This window comes from Phyllobates terribilis, unplaced genomic scaffold (genome assembly GCF_046119375.1).
Source record: "Phyllobates terribilis strain yellow unplaced genomic scaffold, ASM4611937v1 Scaffold_6__1_contigs__length_29720123, whole genome shotgun sequence".
Classification (NCBI taxonomy): domain Eukaryota; kingdom Metazoa; phylum Chordata; class Amphibia; order Anura; family Dendrobatidae; genus Phyllobates; species Phyllobates terribilis.
Genome location: NW_027362766.1, coordinates 5583516 through 5601724, shown reverse-complemented (window position 1 = coordinate 5601724; position 18209 = coordinate 5583516).

The following is an 18209-nucleotide window of genomic DNA, read 5'->3' as shown; positions in this document are numbered from 1 at the left end:
CAGGTTCTTCTGCTTCAACATTGCAATTCTCCACTGCAGGTTCTTCTGCTTCAACAATGCAATTCTCCACTGAAGGTTCTTCTGCTTCAACAATGCAATTCTCCACTGCAGGTTCTTCTGCTTCAACAATGCAATTCTCCACTGCAGGTTCTTCTGCTTCAACAATGCAATTCTCCACTGCATGTTCTTTTGATTCAACAATGCAATTCTCCTCTGCGGGTTCTTCTGCTTCAACAATACAACTTTCCACTGCAGGTTCTTCTGCTTCAACAATGCAACTCTCCACTGCAGTTTCTTCTGCTTCAACAATAAAATTCTCTATTGTAAAACATTCAGACTCAACATTGCACTTCTCCACTGAAGGTTCTTCTGCTTCAACAATGCAATTCTTCTCTGTAGGTTATTCTACTTCAACAATGCAATTCTCCACTGCAAGTTCTTCTGCTTCAACAATGCAATTCTCCGCTGCAGGTTCTTCTGCTTCAACAATGCAATTCTCCACTGCAGGTTCTTCTGCTTCAACAATGCAATTCTCCACAACAGGTTATTCTGTTTCAACAATGCAATTCTCCACTGCAGATTCTTCTGCTTCAACAATGCAATTCTCCACTGCAGGTTATTCTGCTTCAATAATGCAATTCTCCACTGCAGGTTCTTCTGCTTCAACAGTGCAATTCTCCACTGCAGGTTATTCTGTTTCAACAATGCAATTCTCCACTGCAGGTTCTTCTGCTTCAACAATCCAATTCTCCACTGCAGGTTATTCTGCTTCAATAATGCAATTCTCCACTGCAGGTTCTTCTGCTTCAAAAATGCAATTCTCTACTGCATGTTCTTTTGCTTCAATAATGCAATTCTCTTCTGCAGGTTGTTCTGCTTCAACAATGCAATTCTCCACTGCAGGTTCTTCTGCTTCAACAATACAATTCTCCACTGCAGGTTCTTCTGCTTCAACATTGCAATTCTCCACTGCAGGTTCTTCTGCTTCAACAATGCAATTCTCCACTGAAGGTTCTTCTGCTTCAACAATGCAATTCTCCACTGCAGGTTCTTCTGCTTCAACAATGCAATTCTCCACTGCAGGTTCTTCTGCTTCAACAATGCAATTCTCCACTGCATGTTCTTTTGATTCAACAATGCAATTCTCCTATGCAGGTTCTTCTGCTTCAACAATGCAACTCACCACTGCAGGTTCTTCTGCTTCAACAATGCAACTCTCCACTACAGGTTCTTCTGCTTCAACAATAAAATTCTCTATTGTAAAACATTCAGACTCAACATTGCACATCTCCACTGCAGGTTCTTCTGCTTCAACAATGCAATTCTCCTCTGCAGGTTATTCTGCTTCAACAATGCAATTCTCCACTGCAGGTTCTTCTGCTTCAACAATGCAATTCTCCACTGCAGGTTCTTCTGCTTCAACAATGCAATTCTCCACTGCAGGTTCTTCTGCTTCAACAGTGCAATTCTCCACTGCAGATTATTCTCTTCAACAGTGCAATTCTCCACTGCAGGTTATTCTTATTCAACAATGCAATTCTCCACTGCAGGTTCTTCTGCTTCAACAATGCAATTCACCACTGCAGGTTCTTCTGCTTCAACAATGCAATTCTCTACTGCATGTTCTTTTGCTTCAATAATGCAATTCTCCTCTGCAGGTTCTTCTGCTTCAACAATGCAATTCTCCACTGCAGGTTCTTCTGCTTCAACAATACAATTCTACACTGCAGGTTCTTCTGCTTCAACATTGCAATTCTCCACTGCAGGTTCTTCTGCTTCAACAATGCAATTCTCCACTGAAGGTTCTTCTGCTTCAACAATGCAATTCTCCACTGCATGTTCTTCTGCTTCAACAATGCAATTCTCCACTGCAGGTTCTTCTGCTTCAACAATGCAATTCTCCACTGCATGTTTTTTTGATTCAACAATGCAATTCTCCTCTGCAGGTTCTTCTGCTTCAACAATGCAACTCTCCACTGCAGGTTCTTCTTCTTCAAAAATGCAACTCTCCACTTCAGGTTCTTCTGCTTCAACAATAAAATTCTCTATTGTAAATTATTCAGACTCAACATTGCACTTCTCCACTGCAGGTTCTTCTGCTTCAAAAATGTAATTCTCCACTGCAGATTATTCTGCTTCAACAATGCAATTCTCCACTGCAGGTTTTTTTGCTTCAACAATGCAATTCTCCACTGCAGGTTCTTCTGCTTCAACAATGCAATTCTCCACTGCAGGTTCTTTTGCTTCAACAATGCAATTCTCCTCTACAGGTTCTTCTCCTTCAACAATGCAATTCTCCACTGCAGGTTCTTCTGCTTCAACAATGCAATTCTCCACTGTCGGTTCTTCTGCTTCAATAATGCAACTCTCCACTGCAGGTTCTTCTGCTTCAACAATGCAATTCTCCACTGCAGGTTCTTCTGCTTCAACAATGCAACTCTCCACTGCAGGTTCTTCTGCTTCAACAATGCAATTCTCCCCTGGAGGTTCTTCTGCTTCAACAATGCAATTCTCCACTGCAGGTTCTTCTGATTCAACAATGCAATTCCCAACTGCAGGTTCTTCTGCTTCAACAATACAATTCTCCACTGCAGGTTCTTCTGCTTCAACATTGCAATTCTCCACTGCAGGTTCTTCTGATTCAACAATGCAATTCTCCACTGAAGGTTCTTCTGTTTCAACAATGCAATTTTCCACTGCAGGTTCTTCTGCTTCAACAATGCAATTCTCCACTGCAGGTTCTTCTGCTTCAACAATGCAATTCTCCACTGCATGTTCTTTTGATTCAACAATGCAATTCTCCTCTGCAGGTTCTTCTGCTTCAACAATGCAACTCTCCACTGCAGGTTCTTCTTCTTCAAAAATGCAACTCTCCACTGCAGGTTCTTCTGCTTCAACAATAAAATTCTCTATTGTAAATTATTCAGACTCAACATTGCACTTCTCCACTGCAGGTTCTTCTGCTTCAAAAATGTAATTCTCCACTGCAGGTTATTCTGCTTCAACAATGCAATTCTCCACTGCAGGTTCTTTTGCTTCAACAATGCAATTCTCCACTGCAGGTTCTTCTGCTTCAACAATGCAATTCTCCACTGCAGGTTCTTTTGCTTCAACAATGCAATTCTCCTCTACAGGTTCTTCTCCTTCAACAATGCAATTCTCCACTGCAGGTTCTTCTGCTTCAACAATGCAATTCTCCACTGCAGGTTCTTCTGCTTCAATAATGCAACTCTCCACTGCAGGTTCTTCTGCTTCAACAATGCAATTCTCCCCTGGAGGTTCTTCTGCTTCAACAATGCAATTCTCCACTGCAGGTTCTTCTGATTCAACAATGCAATTCCCAACTGCAGGTTCTTCTGCTTCAACAAAGAAATTCCCCACAGCAGGTTCCTCTGCTTCAACAATGCAATTCTCCACTGCAGGTTCATCTGCTTCAACAATGCAAATCTCCACTGCAGGTTCTTCTGTTTCAACAATGCAATTCTCCACTGCAGGTTCTTCTGCTTCAACAATGCAATTCTCCACTGCAGGTTCTTCTACTTCAACAATGCAATTCTCCACTGCAGGTTCTTCTGCTTCAACAATGCAATTCTCCAATGCAGGTTCTTCTGCTTCAACAATGCAATCCTCCACTGCAGGTTCTTCTGCTTCAACAATGCAATTCTGCATTGCAGGTTCTTCTGCATCAACAATGCAATTCTCCATTGTAAATTATTCAGGCTCAACATTGCAATTCTCCACTGCAGGTTCTTCTGCATCAACAATGCAATTTTTCACTGCAGGTTCTTCTGCTTCAACAATGCAATTCTCCACTGCAGGTTCTTCTACTTCAACAATGCAATTCTCCACTGCAGGTTCTTCTGCTTCAACAATGCAATTCTCCACTGCAGGTTCTTCTGCTTCAACAATGCAATTCTCCACTGCAGGTTCTTCTGCTTCAACAATGCAATTCTCCACTGCAGGTTCTTCTGCTTCAACAATGCAATTCTCCACTGCAGTATCTTCTGCTTCAACTATGCAATTCTCCACTGCAGTATCTTCTGCTTCAACTATGCAATTCTCCATTGCAGATTCTTTTGCTTCAACAATGTAATTCTCCACTGCAGGTTCTTCTGCTTCAACAATGAAACTCTCCACTGCAGGTTCTTCTGCTTCAACAATGCAACTCTACACTGCAGGTTCTCCTGCTTCAACAATGCAACTCTCCACTGCAGGTTCTTCTGCTTCAACAATGCAATTCTCCACTGCAGGTTCTCCTGCTTCAACAATGCTATTCTCCACTGCATGTTCTTTTGCTTCAACAATGCAATTCTCCTCTGAAGGTTCTTCTGCTTCAACAATGCAATTCTCCACTACAGGTTCTTCTGCTTCAACAATGCAATTCTCCACTGTAGGTTCTTCTGCTTCAACAATGCAATTCTCCACTGCAGGTTCTTCTGCTTCAACAATGCAACTCTCCACTGCAGGTTCTTCTGCTTCAACAATGCAAATCTCCACTGCAGGTTCTTCTGCTTCAACAATGCAATTTTCCACTGCAGGTTCTTCTGCTTCAACAATGCAATTCTCCACTGCAGGTTCTTTTGCTTCAACAATGCAACTCTCCACTGCAGGTTCTTCTGCTTCAACAATGCAACTCTACACTGCAGGTTCTCCTGCTTCAACAATGCAATTCTCTATTGTAAATTATTCAGACTCAACATTTCAATTCTCCACTGCAGGTTCTTCTGCTTCAACAATGCAATTCTCCACTGCAGGTTCTTCTGCTTCATCAATGCAATTCTCCACGGCAGGTTCTTCTGCTTCAACAATTCAATTCTCCACTGCAGGTTCTTCTGCTTCAACAATGTAATTCTCCACTGCAGGATCTTTTGCGTCAACAATGCAATTCTCCACTACAGGTTCTTCTGCTTCAACAGTGCAATTCTCCACTGCAGGTTATTCTGTTTCAACAATGCAATTCTCCACTGCAGGTTCTTCTGCTTCAACAATGCAATTCTCCACTGCAGGTTATTCTGCTTCAACAATGCAATTCTCCACTGCAGGTTCTTCTGCTTCAACAATGCAATTCTCCACTGCAGGTTCTTCAGCTTCAACAATGCAATTCTCTACTGCATGTTCTTCTGCTTCAATAATGCAATTCTCCTCTGCAGGTTCTTCTGCTTCAACAATGCAATTCTCCACTGCAGGTGCTTCTGCTTCAACAATACAATTCTTCACTGCAGGTTCTTCTGCTTCAACATTGCAATTCTCCACTGCAGGTTCTTCTGCTTCAACAATGCAATTCTCCACTGAAGGTTCTTCTGCTTCAACAATGCAATTCTCCACTGCAGGTTCTTCTGCTTCAACAATGCAATTCTCCACTGCAGGTTCTTCTGCTTCAACAATGCAATTCTCCACTGCATGTTCTTTTGATTCAACAATGCAATTCGTCTATGCAGGTTCTTCTGCTTCAACAATGCAACTCACCACTGCAGGTTCTTCTGCTTCAACAATGCAACTCTCCACTGCAGGTTCTTCTGCATCAACAATAAAATTCTCTATCGTAAAACATTTAGACTCAACATTGCACTTCTCCACTGCAGGTTCTTCTGCTTCAACAATGCAATTCTCCTCTGCAGGTTATTCTGCTTCAACAACGCAATTCTCCACTGCAGGTTCTTCTGCTTCAACAATGCAATTCTCCACTGCAGGTTCTTCTGCTTCAACAATGCAATTCTCCACTGCAGGTTCTTCTGCTTCAACAATGCAATTCTCCACTGCAGGCTCTTCTGCTTCAACAATGCAATTCTCCACTGCAGGTTCTTCTGCTTCAACAATGCAATTCTCCACTGCAGGTTCTTCTGCTTCAACAATGCAATTCTCCACTGCAGGTTCTTCTGCTTCAACAATGCAATTCTCCACTGCAGGTTCTTCTGCTTCAACAATGCAATTCTCCACTGCAGGTTCTTCTGCTTCAACAATGCAATTCTCCACTGCAGTATCTTCTGCTTCAACTATGCAATTCTCTACTGCAGTATCTTCTGCTTCAACTATGCAATTCTCCACTGCAGATTCTTTTGCTTCAACAATGCAATTCTCCACTGCAGGTTCTTCTGCTTCAACAATGAAACTCTCCACTGCAGGTTCTTCTGCTTCAACAATGCAACTCTCCACTGCAGGTTCTCCTGCTTCAACAATGCAACTCTCAACTGCAGGTTCCTCTGCTTCAACAATGCAATTCTCCACTTCAGGTTCTCCTGCTTCAACAATGCAATTCTCCACTGCATGTTCTTTTGCTTCAACAATGCAATTCTCCTCTGCAGGTTCTTCTGCTTCAACAATGCAATTCTCCACTACAGGTTCTTCTGCTTCAACAATGCAATTCTCCACTGTAGGTTCTTCTGCTTCAACAATGCAATTCTCCACTGCAGGTTCTTCTGCTTCAACAATGCAACTCTCCACTGCAGGTTCTTCTGCTTCAACAATGCAAATCTCCACTGCAGGTTCTTCTGCTTCAACAATGCAATTTTCCACTGCAGGTTCTTCTGCTTCAACAATGCAATTCTCCACTGCAGTTTCTTTTGCTTCAACAATGCAACTCTCCACTGCAGGTTCTTCTGCTTCAACAATGCAACTCTACACTGCAGGTTCTCCTGCTTCAACAATGCAATTCTCTATTGTAAATTATTCAGACTCAACATTTCAATTCTCCACTGCAGGTTCTTCTGCTTCAACAATGCAATTCTCCACTGCAGGTTCTTCTGCTTCATCAATGCAATTCTCCACGGCAGGTTCTTCTGCTTCAACAATTCAATTCTCCACTGCAGGTTCTTCTGCTTCAACAATGTAATTCTCCACTGCAGGATCTTTTGCGTCAACAATGCAATTCTCCACTACAGGTTCTTCTGCTTCAACAGTGCAATTCTCCACTGCAGGTTCTTCTGCTTCAACAATGCAATTCTCCACTGCAGGTTCTTCTGCTTCAACAATGCAATTCTCCACTGCAGGTTCTTCTGCTTCAACAATGCAATTCTCCACTGCAGGTTCTTCTGCTTCAACAATGCAATTCTCCTCTGCAGGTTCTTCTGCTTCAACAATGCAATTCTCCACTGCAGTATCTTCTGCTTCAACTATGCAATTCTCTACTGCAGTATCTTCTGCTTCAACTATGCAATTCTCCACTGCAGATTCTTTTGCTTCAACAATGCAATTCTCCACTGCAGGTTCTTCTGCTTCAACAATGAAACTCTCCACTGCAGGTTCTTCTGCTTCAACAATGCAACTCTCCACTGCAGGTTCTCCTGCTTCAACAATGCAACTCTCAAATGCAGGTTCTTCTGCTTCAACAATGCAATTCTCCACTGCAGGTTCTCCTGCTTCAACAATGCAATTCTCCACTGCATGTTCTTTTGCTTCAACAATGCAATTCTCCTCTGCAGGTTCTTCTGCTTCAACAATGCAATTCTCCACTACAGGTTCTTCTGCTTCAACAATGCAATTCTCCACTGTAGGTTCTTCTGCTTCAACAATGCAATTCTCCACTGCAGGTTCTTCTGCTTCAACAATGCAACTCTCCACTGCAGGTTCTTCTGCTTCAACAATGCAAATCTCCACTGCAGGTTCTTCTGCTTCAACAATGCAATTTTCCACTGCAGGTTCTTCTGCTTCAACAATGCAATTCTCCACTGCAGTTTCTTTTGCTTCAACAATGCAACTCTCCACTGCAGGTTCTTCTGCTTCAACAATGCAACTCTACACTGCAGGTTCTCCTGCTTCAACAATGCAATTCTCTATTGTAAATTATTCAGACTCAACATTTCAATTCTCCACTGCAGGTTCTTCTGCTTCAACAATGCAATTCTCCACTGCAGGTTCTTCTGCTTCATCAATGCAATTCTCCACGGCAGGTTCTTCTGCTTCAACAATTCAATTCTCCACTGCAGGTTCTTCTGCTTCAACAATGTAATTCTCCACTGCAGGATCTTTTGCGTCAACAATGCAATTCTCCACTACAGGTTCTTCTGCTTCAACAGTGCAATTCTCCACTGCAGGTTCTTCTGCTTCAACAATGCAATTCTCCACTGAAAGTTCTTCTGCTTCAACAATGCAATTCTCCACTGCAGGTTCTTCTGCTTCAACAATGCAATTCTCCACTGCATGTTCTTTTGATTCAACAATGCAATTCTCAATGCAGGTTCTTCTGCTTCAACAATGCAACTCACCACTGCAGGTTCTTCTGCTTCAACAATGCAATTCTCCACTGCAGTATCTTCTGCTTCAACTATGCAATTCTCTACTGCAGTATCTTCTGCTTCAACTATGCAATTCTCCACTGCAGATTCGTTTGCTTCAACAATGCAATTCTCCACTGCAGGTTCTTCTGCTTCAACAATGAAACTCTCCACTGCAGGTTCTTCTGCTTCAACAATGCAACTCTCCACTGCAGGTTCTCCTGCTTCAACAATGCAACTCTCCACTGCAGGTTCTTCTGCTTCAACAATGCAATTCTCCACTGCAGGTTCTCCTGCTTCAACAATGCAATTCTCCACTGCATGTTCTTTTGCTTCAACGATGCAATTCTCCTCTGCAGGTTCTTCTGCTTCAACAATGCAATTCTCCACTACAGGTTCTTCTGCTTCAACAATGCAATTCTCCACTGTAGGTTCTTCTGCTTCAACAATGCAATTCTCCACTGCAGGTTCTTCTGCTTCAACAATGCAACTCTCCACTGCAGGTTCTTCTGCTTCAACAATGCAAATCTCCACTGCAGGTTCTTCTGCTTCAACAATGCAATTTTCCACTGCAGGTTCTTCTGCTTCAACAATGCAATTCTCCACTGCAGGTTCTTTTGCTTCAACAATGCAACTCTCCACTGCAGGTTCTTCTGCTTCAACAATGCAACTCTACACTGCAGGTTCTCCTGCTTCAACAATGCAATTCTCTATTGTAAATTATTCAGACTCAACATTTCAATTCTCCACTGCAGGTTCTTCTGCTTCAACAATGCAATTCTCCACTGCAGGTTCTTCTGCTTCATCAATGCAGTTCTCCATGGCAGGTTCTTCTGCTTCAACAATTCAATTCTCCACTGCAGGTTCTTCTGCTTCAACAATGTAATTCTCCACTGCAGGATCTTTTGCGTCAACAATGCAATTCTCCACTACAGGTTCTTCTGCTTCAACAGTGCAATTCTCCACTGCAGGTTCTTCTGCTTCAACAATGCAATTCTCCACTGAAGGTTCTTCTGCTTCAACAATGCAATTCTCCACTGCAGGTTCTTCTGCTTCAACAATGCAATTCTCCACTGCATGTTCTTTTGATTCAACAATGCAATTCTCCTATGCAGGTTCTTCTGCTTCAACAATGCAACTCACCACTGCAGGTTCTTCTGCTTCAACAATGCAACTCTCCACTGCAGGTTCTTCTGCATCAACAATAAAATTCTCTATCGTAAAACATTTAGACTCAACATTGCACTTCTCCACTGAAGGTTCTTCTGCTTCAACAATGCAATTCTCCTCTGCAGGTTATTCTGCTTCAACAACGCAAATCTCCACTGCAGGTTCTTCTGCTTCAACAATGCAATTCTCCACTGCAGGTTCTTCTGCTTCAACAATGCAATTCTCCACTGCAGGTTCTTCTGCTTCAACAATGCAATTCTCCACTGCAGGTTCTTCTGCTTCAACAATGCAATTCTCCACTGCAGGTTCTTCTGCTTCAACAATGCAATTCTCCACTGCAGGTTCTTCAGCTTCAACAATGCAATTCTCTACTGCATGTTCTTTTGCTTCAATAATGCAATTCTCCTCTGCAGGTTTTTCTGCTTCAACAATGCAATTCTCCACTGCAGGTTCTTCTGCTTCAACAATACAATTCTCCACTGCAGGTTCTTCTGCTTCAACATTGCAATTCTCCACTGCAGATTCTTCTGCTTCAACAATGCAATTCTCCACTGAAGGTTCTTCTGCTTCAACAATGCAATTCTCCACTGCAGGTTCTTCTGCTTCAACAATGCAATTCTCCACTGCAGGTTCTTCTGCTTCAACAATGCAATTCTCCACTGCATGTTCTTTTGATTCAACAATGCAATTCTCCTATGCAGGTTCTTCTGCTTCAACAATGCAACTCACCACTGCAGGTTCTTCTGCTTCAACAATGCAACTCTCCACTGCAGGTTCTTCTGCATCAACATTAAAATTCTCTATCGTAAAACATTTAGACTCAACATTGCACTTCTCCACTGCAGGTTCTTCTGCTTCAACAATGCAATTCTCCTCTGCAGGTTATTCTGCTTCAACAACGCAATTCTCCACTGCAGGTTCTTCTGCTTCAACAATGCAGTTCTCCACTGCAGGTTCTTCTGCTTCAACAATGCAATTCTCCACTGCAGGTTCTTCAGCTTCAACAGTGCAATTCTCCACTGCAGGTTATTCTGCTTCAACAATGCAATTCTCCACTGCAGGTTCTTCTGCTTCAACAATGCAATTCTCCACTGCAGGTTCTTCTGCTTCAACAATGCAATTCTCTACTGCATGTTCTTTTGCATCAATATTGCAATTCTCCTCTGCAGGTTCTTCTGCTTCAACAATGCAATTCTCCACTGCATGTTCTTTTGATTCAACAATGCAATTCTCCTCTGCAGGTTCTTCTGCTTCAACAATGCAACTCTCCACTGCAGGTTCTTCTTCTTCAAAAATGCAATTCTCCACTGCAGGTTCTTCTGCTTCAACAATAAAATTCTCTATTGTAAATTATTCAGACTCAACATTGCTCTTCTCCACTGCAGGTTCTTCTGCTTCAAAAATGCAATTCCCCACTGCAGGTTATTCTGCTTCAACAATGCAATTCTCCACTGCAGGTTCTTCTGCTTCAACAATGCAATTCTCCCCTGGAGGTTTATCTGCTTCAACAATGCAATTCTCCACTGCAGGTTCTTCTGATTCAACAATGCAATTCCCAACTGCAGGTTCTTCTGCTTCAACAATGAAATTCCCCACAGCAGGTTCCCCTGCTTCAACAATGCAATTCTCCACTGCAGGTTCATCTGCTTCAACAAAGCAAATCTCCACTGCAGGTTCTTCTGTTTCAACAATGCAATTCTCCACTGCAGGTTCTTCTGATTCAACAATGCAATTCTCCACTGCAGGTTCTTCTGCTTCAACAATGCAATTCTCCACTGCAGGTTCTTCTGCTTCAACAATGCAATTCTCCAATGCAGGTTCTTTTGCTTCAACAATGCAATCCTCCACTGAAGGTTCTTATGCTTCAACAATGCAATTCTCCATTGCAGGTTCTTCTGCTTCAACAATGCAATTCTCCACTGCAGGTTCTTCTGCTTCAACAATGCAATTCCCCACTGCAGGTTCTTCTGCTTCAACAATGCAATTCTCCACTGTAGGTTCTTCTGCTTCAACAATGCAATTTTCAACTGCAGGGCCTTCTGCTTCAACAATGCAATTCTCCACTGCAGGTTCTTCTGCTTCAACAATGCAACTCTCCACTGCAGGTTCTTCTGCTTCAACAATGAAACTCTACACTGCAGGTTCTCCTGCTTCAACAATGCAATTCACTATTGTAAATTATTCAGACTCAACATTTCAATTCACCACTGCAGGTTCTTCTGCTTAAACAATGCAATTCTCCACTGCAGGTTCTTCTGCTTCAACAATGCAATTCTCCACTGCAGGTTCTTCTGCTTCAACAATTCAATTCTCCACTGCAGGTTCTTCTTCTTCAACAATGTAATTCTCCACTGCAGGATCTTTTGCTTCAGCAATGCAATTCTCCTCTGCAGATTCTTCTGCTTCAAAAATGCAACTCTCCACTGCAGGTTCTTCTGCTTCAACAATGCAATTCTCCTCTGCAGGTTATTCTGCTTCAACAACGCAATTCTCCACTGCAGGTTTATCTGCTTCAACAATGCAATTCTCCACTGCAGGTTCTTCTGCTTCAACAATGCAATTCTCCACTGCAGGTTCTTCTGCTTCAACAGTGCAATTCTCCACTGCAGGTTATTCTGCTTCAACAATGCAATTCTCCACTGCAGGTTCTTCTGCTTCAACAATGCAATTCTCCACTGCAGGTTCTTCTGCTTCAACAATGCAATTCTCTACTGCATGTTCTTTTGCATCAATATTGCAATTCTCCTCTGCAGGTTCTTCTGCTTCAACAATGCAATTCTCCACTGCATGTTCTTTTGATTCAACAATGCAATTCTCCTCTGCAGGTTCTTCTGCTTCAACAATGCAACTCTCCACTGCAGGTTCTTCTGCTTCAACAATGTAATTCTCCACTGCAGGATCTTTTGCTTCAGCAATGCAATTCTCCTCTGCAGATTCTTCTGCTTCAACAATCCAATTCTCCACTGCAGGTTCTTCTGCTTCAACAATGCAATTCTCCACTGCAGGTTCTTCTGCTTCAACAATGCAATTCTCCACTGCAGGTTCTTCTGCTTCAACAATGCAACTCCCCACTGCAGGTTCTTCTGCTTCAACAATGCAATTCTCCACTGCAGGTTCTTCTGCTTCAACAATGCAAATCTCCACTGCAGGTTCTTCTGCTTCAACAATGTAATTCTCCACTGCAGGATCTTTTGCTTCAACAATACAATTCTCCACTGCAGTTTCTTCTGCTTCAACAGTGCAATTCTCCACTGCAGGTTATTCTGTTTCAACAATGCAATTCTCCACTGCAGGTTCTTCTGCTTCAACAATGCAATTCACTATTGTAAATTATTCAGACTCAACATTTCAATTCACCACTGCAGGTTCTTCTGCTTAAACAATGCAATTCTCCACTGCAGGTTCTTCTGCTTCAACAATGCAATTCTCCACTGCAGGTTCTTCTGCTTCAACAATTCAATTCTCCACTGCAGGTTCTTCTTCTTCAACAATGTAATTCTCCACTGCAGGATCTTTTGCTTCAGCAATGCAATTCTCCTCTGCAGATTCTTCTGCTTCAAAAATGCAACTCTCCACTGCAGGTTCTTCTGCTTCAACAATGCAATTCTCCTCTGCAGGTTATTCTGCTTCAACAACGCAATTCTCCACTGCAGGTTTATCTGCTTCAACAATGCAATTCTCCACTGCAGGTTCTTCTGCTTCAACAATGCAATTCTCCACTGCAGGTTCTTCTGCTTCAACAGTGCAATTCTCCACTGCAGGTTATTCTGCTTCAACAATGCAATTCTCCACTGCAGGTTCTTCTGCTTCAACAATGCAATTCTCCACTGCAGGTTCTTCTGCTTCAACAATGCAATTCTCTACTGCATGTTCTTTTGCATCAATATTGCAATTCTCCTCTGCAGGTTCTTCTGCTTCAACAATGCAATTCTCCACTGCATGTTCTTTTGATTCAACAATGCAATTCTCCTCTGCAGGTTCTTCTGCTTCAACAATGCAACTCTCCACTGCAGGTTCTTCTGCTTCAACAATGTAATTCTCCACTGCAGGATCTTTTGCTTCAGCAATGCAATTCTCCTCTGCAGATTCTTCTGCTTCAAAAATGCAACTCTCCACTGCAGGTTCTTCTGCTTCAACAATGCAATTCTCCACTGCAGGTTATTCTGCTTCAACAATCCAATTCTCCACTGCAGGTTCTTCTGCTTCAACAATGCAATTCTCCACTGCAGGTTCTTCTGCTTCAACAATGCAATTCTCCACTGCAGGTTCTTCTGCTTCAACAATGCAACTCCCCACTGCAGGTTCTTCTGCTTCAACAATGCAATTCTCCACTGCAGGTTCTTCTGCTTCAACAATGCAAATCTCCACTGCAGGTTCTTCTGCTTCAACAATGTAATTCTCCACTGCAGGATCTTTTGCTTCAACAATGCAATTCTCCACTGCAGTTTCTTCTGCTTCAACAGTGCAATTCTCCACTGCAGGTTATTCTGTTTCAACAATGCAATTCTCCACTGCAGGTTCTTCTGCTTCAACAATTCAATTCTCCACTGAAGGTTCTTCTGCTTCAACAATGCAATTCTCCACTGCAGGTTCTTCTGCTTCAACAATGCAATTCTCCACTGCAGGTTCTTCTGCTTCAACAATGCAACTCTCCACTGCAGGTTATTCTGCTTCAACAATGAAACTCTACACTGCAGGTTCTCCTGCTTCAACAATGCAATTCATTATTGTAAATTATTCAGACTCAACATTTCAATTCACCACTGCAGGTTCTTCTGCTTCAACAATGCAATTCTCCATTGCAGGTTCTTCTGCTTCAACAATGCAATTCTCCACTGCAGGTTCTTCTGCTTCAACAATTCAATTCTCCACTGCAGGTTCTTCTGCTTCAACAATGTAATTCTCCACTGCAGGATCTTTTGCTTCAGCAATGCAATTCTCCTATGCAGATTCTTCTGCTTCAAAAATGCAACTCTCCACTGCAGGTTCTTCTACTTCAACAATGCAATTCTCCACTGCAGGTTCTTCTGCTTCAACAATACAATTCTCCACTGCAGGTTCTTCTGCTTCAACAATGTAATTCTCCTCTGCAGGTTATTCTGCTTCAACAACGCAATTCTCCACTGCAGGTTCTTCTGCTTCAACAATGCAATTCTCCACTGCAGGTTCTTCTGCTTCAACAATGCAATTCTCCTCTGCAGGTTCTTCTGCTTCAACAATGCAATTCTCCACTGCATGTTCTTTTGAATCAACAATGCAATTCTCCTCTGCAGGTTCTTCTGCTTCAACAATGCAACTCTCCACTGCAGGTTCTTCTTCTTCAAAAATGCAACTCTCCACTGCAGGTTCTTCTGCTTCAACAATAAAATTCTCTATTGTAAATTATTCAGACTCAACATTGCTCTTCTCCACTGCAGGTTCTTCTGCTTCAAAAATGCAATTCTCCACTGCAGGTTATTCTGCTTCAACAATGCAATTCTCCACTGCAGGTTCTTTTGCTTCAACAATGCAATTCTCCTCTACAGGTTCTTCTCCTTCAACAATGCAATTCTCCACTGCAGGCTCTTCTGCTTCAACAATGCAATTCTCCACTGCAGGTTCTTCTGCTTCAATAATGCAACTCTCCTCTGCAGGTTCTTCTGCTTCAACAATGCAATTCTTAACTGCAGGTTCTTCTGCTTCAACAATGCAACTCTCCACTGCATGTTCTTCTGCTTCAACAATGCAATTCTCCCCTGGAGGTTCTTCTGCTTCAACAATGCAATTCTCCACTGCAGGTTCTTCTGATTCAACAATGCAATTCCCAACTGCAGGTTCTTCTGCTTCAACAATGAAATTCCCCACAGCAGGTTCCTCTGCTTCAACAATGCAAATCTCCACTGCAGGTTCTTCTGCTTCAACAATGCAATTCTCCACTGCAGGTTCTTCTGCTTCAACAATGCAATTCTCCACTGCAGGTTCTTCTGCTTCAACAATGCAATTCTCCACTGCATGTTCTTTTGATTCAACAATGCAATTCTCCTATGCAGGTTCTTCTGCTTCAACAATGCAACTCACCACTGCAGGTTCTTCTGCTTCAACAATGCAACTCTCCACTGCAGGTTCTTCTGCATCAACATTAAAATTCTCTATCGTAAAACATTTAGACTCAACATTGCACTTCTCCACTGCAGGTTCTTCTGCTTCAACAATGCAATTCTCCTCTGCAGGTTATTCTGCTTCAACAACGCAATTCTCCACTGCAGGTTCTTCTGCTTCAACAATGCAGTTCTCCACTGCAGGTTCTTCTGCTTCAACAATGCAATTCTCCACTGCAGGTTCTTCAGCTTCAACAGTGCAATTCTCCACTGCAGGTTATTCTGCTTCAACAATGCAATTCTCCACTGCAGGTTCTTCTGCTTCAACAATGCAATTCTCCACTGCAGGTTCTTCTGCTTCAACAATGCAATTCTCTACTGCATGTTCTTTTGCATCAATATTGCAATTCTCCTCTGCAGGTTCTTCTGCTTCAACAATGCAATTCTCCACTGCATGTTCTTTTGATTCAACAATGCAATTCTCCTCTGCAGGTTCTTCTGCTTCAACAATGCAACTCTCCACTGCAGGTTCTTCTTCTTCAAAAATGCAATTCTCCACTGCAGGTTCTTCTGCTTCAACAATAAAATTCTCTATTGTAAATTATTCAGACTCAACATTGCTCTTCTCCACTGCAGGTTCTTCTGCTTCAAAAATGCAATTCCCCACTGCAGGTTATTCTGCTTCAACAATGCAATTCTCCACTGCAGGTTCTTCTGCTTCAACAATGCAATTCTCCCCTGGAGGTTTATCTGCTTCAACAATGCAATTCTCCACTGCAGGTTCTTCTGATTCAACAATGCAATTCCCAACTGCAGGTTCTTCTGCTTCAACAATGAAATTCCCCACAGCAGGTTCCCCTGCTTCAACAATGCAATTCTCCACTGCAGATTCTTCTGCTTCAACAAAGCAAATCTCCACTGCAGGTTCTTCTGTTTCAACAATGCAATTCTCCACTGCAGGTTCTTCTGATTCAACAATGCAATTCTCCACTGCAGGTTCTTCTGCTTCAACAATGCAATTCTCCACTGCAGGTTCTTCTGCTTCAACAATGCAATTCTCCAATGCAGGTTCTTTTGCTTCAACAATGCAATCCTCCACTGAAGGTTCTTATGCTTCAACAATGCAATTCTCCATTGCAGGTTCTTCTGCTTCAACAATGCAATTCTCCACTGCAGGTTCTTCTGCTTCAACAATGCAATTCCCCACTGCAGGTTCTTCTGCTTCAACAATGCAATTCTCCACTGTAGGTTCTTCTGCTTCAACAATGCAATTTTCAACTGCAGGGCCTTCTGCTTCAACAATGCAATTCTCCACTGCAGGTTCTTCTGCTTCAACAATGCAACTCTCCACTGCAGGTTCTTCTGCTTCAACAATGAAACTCTACACTGCAGGTTCTCCTGCTTCAACAATGCAATTCACTATTGTAAATTATTCAGACTCAACATTTCAATTCACCACTGCAGGTTCTTCTGCTTAAACAATGCAATTCTCCACTGCAGGTTCTTCTGCTTCAACAATGCAATTCTCCACTGCAGGTTCTTCTGCTTCAACAATTCAATTCTCCACTGCAGGTTCTTCTTCTTCAACAATGTAATTCTCCACTGCAGGATCTTTTGCTTCAGCAATGCAATTCTCCTCTGCAGATTCTTCTGCTTCAAAAATGCAACTCTCCACTGCAGGTTCTTCTGCTTCAACAATGCAATTCTCCTCTGCAGGTTATTCTGCTTCAACAACGCAATTCTCCACTGCAGGTTTATCTGCTTCAACAATGCAATTCTCCACTGCAGGTTCTTCTGCTTCAACAATGCAATTCTCCACTGCAGGTTCTTCTGCTTCAACAGTGCAATTCTCCACTGCAGGTTATTCTGCTTCAACAATGCAATTCTCCACTGCAGGTTCTTCTGCTTCAACAATGCAATTCTCCACTGCAGGTTCTTCTGCTTCAACAATGCAATTCTCTACTGCATGTTCTTTTGCATCAATATTGCAATTCTCCTCTGCAGGTTCTTCTGCTTCAACAATGCAATTCTCCACTGCATGTTCTTTTGATTCAACAATGCAATTCTCCTCTGCAGGTTCTTCTGCTTCAACAATGCAACTCTCCACTGCAGGTTCTTCTGCTTCAACAATGTAATTCTCCACTGCAGGATCTTTTGCTTCAGCAATGCAATTCTCCTCTGCAGATTCTTCTGCTTCAAAAATGCAACTCTCCACTGCAGGTTCTTCTGCTTCAACAATGCAATTCTCCACTGCAGGTTATTCTGCTTCAACAATCCAATTCTCCACTGCAGGTTCTTCTGCTTCAACAATGCAATTCTCCACTGCAGGTTCTTCTGCTTCAACAATGCAATTCTCCACTGCAGGTTCTTCTGCTTCAACAATGCAACTCCCCACTGCAGGTTCTTCTGCTTCAACAATGCAATTCTCCACTGCAGGTTCTTCTGCTTCAACAATGCAAATCTCCACTGCAGGTTCTTCTGCTTCAACAATGTAATTCTCCACTGCAGGATCTTTTGCTTCAACAATGCAATTCTCCACTGCAGTTTCTTCTGCTTCAACAGTGCAATTCTCCACTGCAGGTTATTCTGTTTCAACAATGCAATTCTCCACTGCAGGTTCTTCTGCTTCAACAATGCAATTCACTATTGTAAATTATTCAGACTCAACATTTCAATTCACCACTGCAGGTTCTTCTGCTTAAACAATGCAATTCTCCACTGCAGGTTCTTCTGCTTCAACAATGCAATTCTC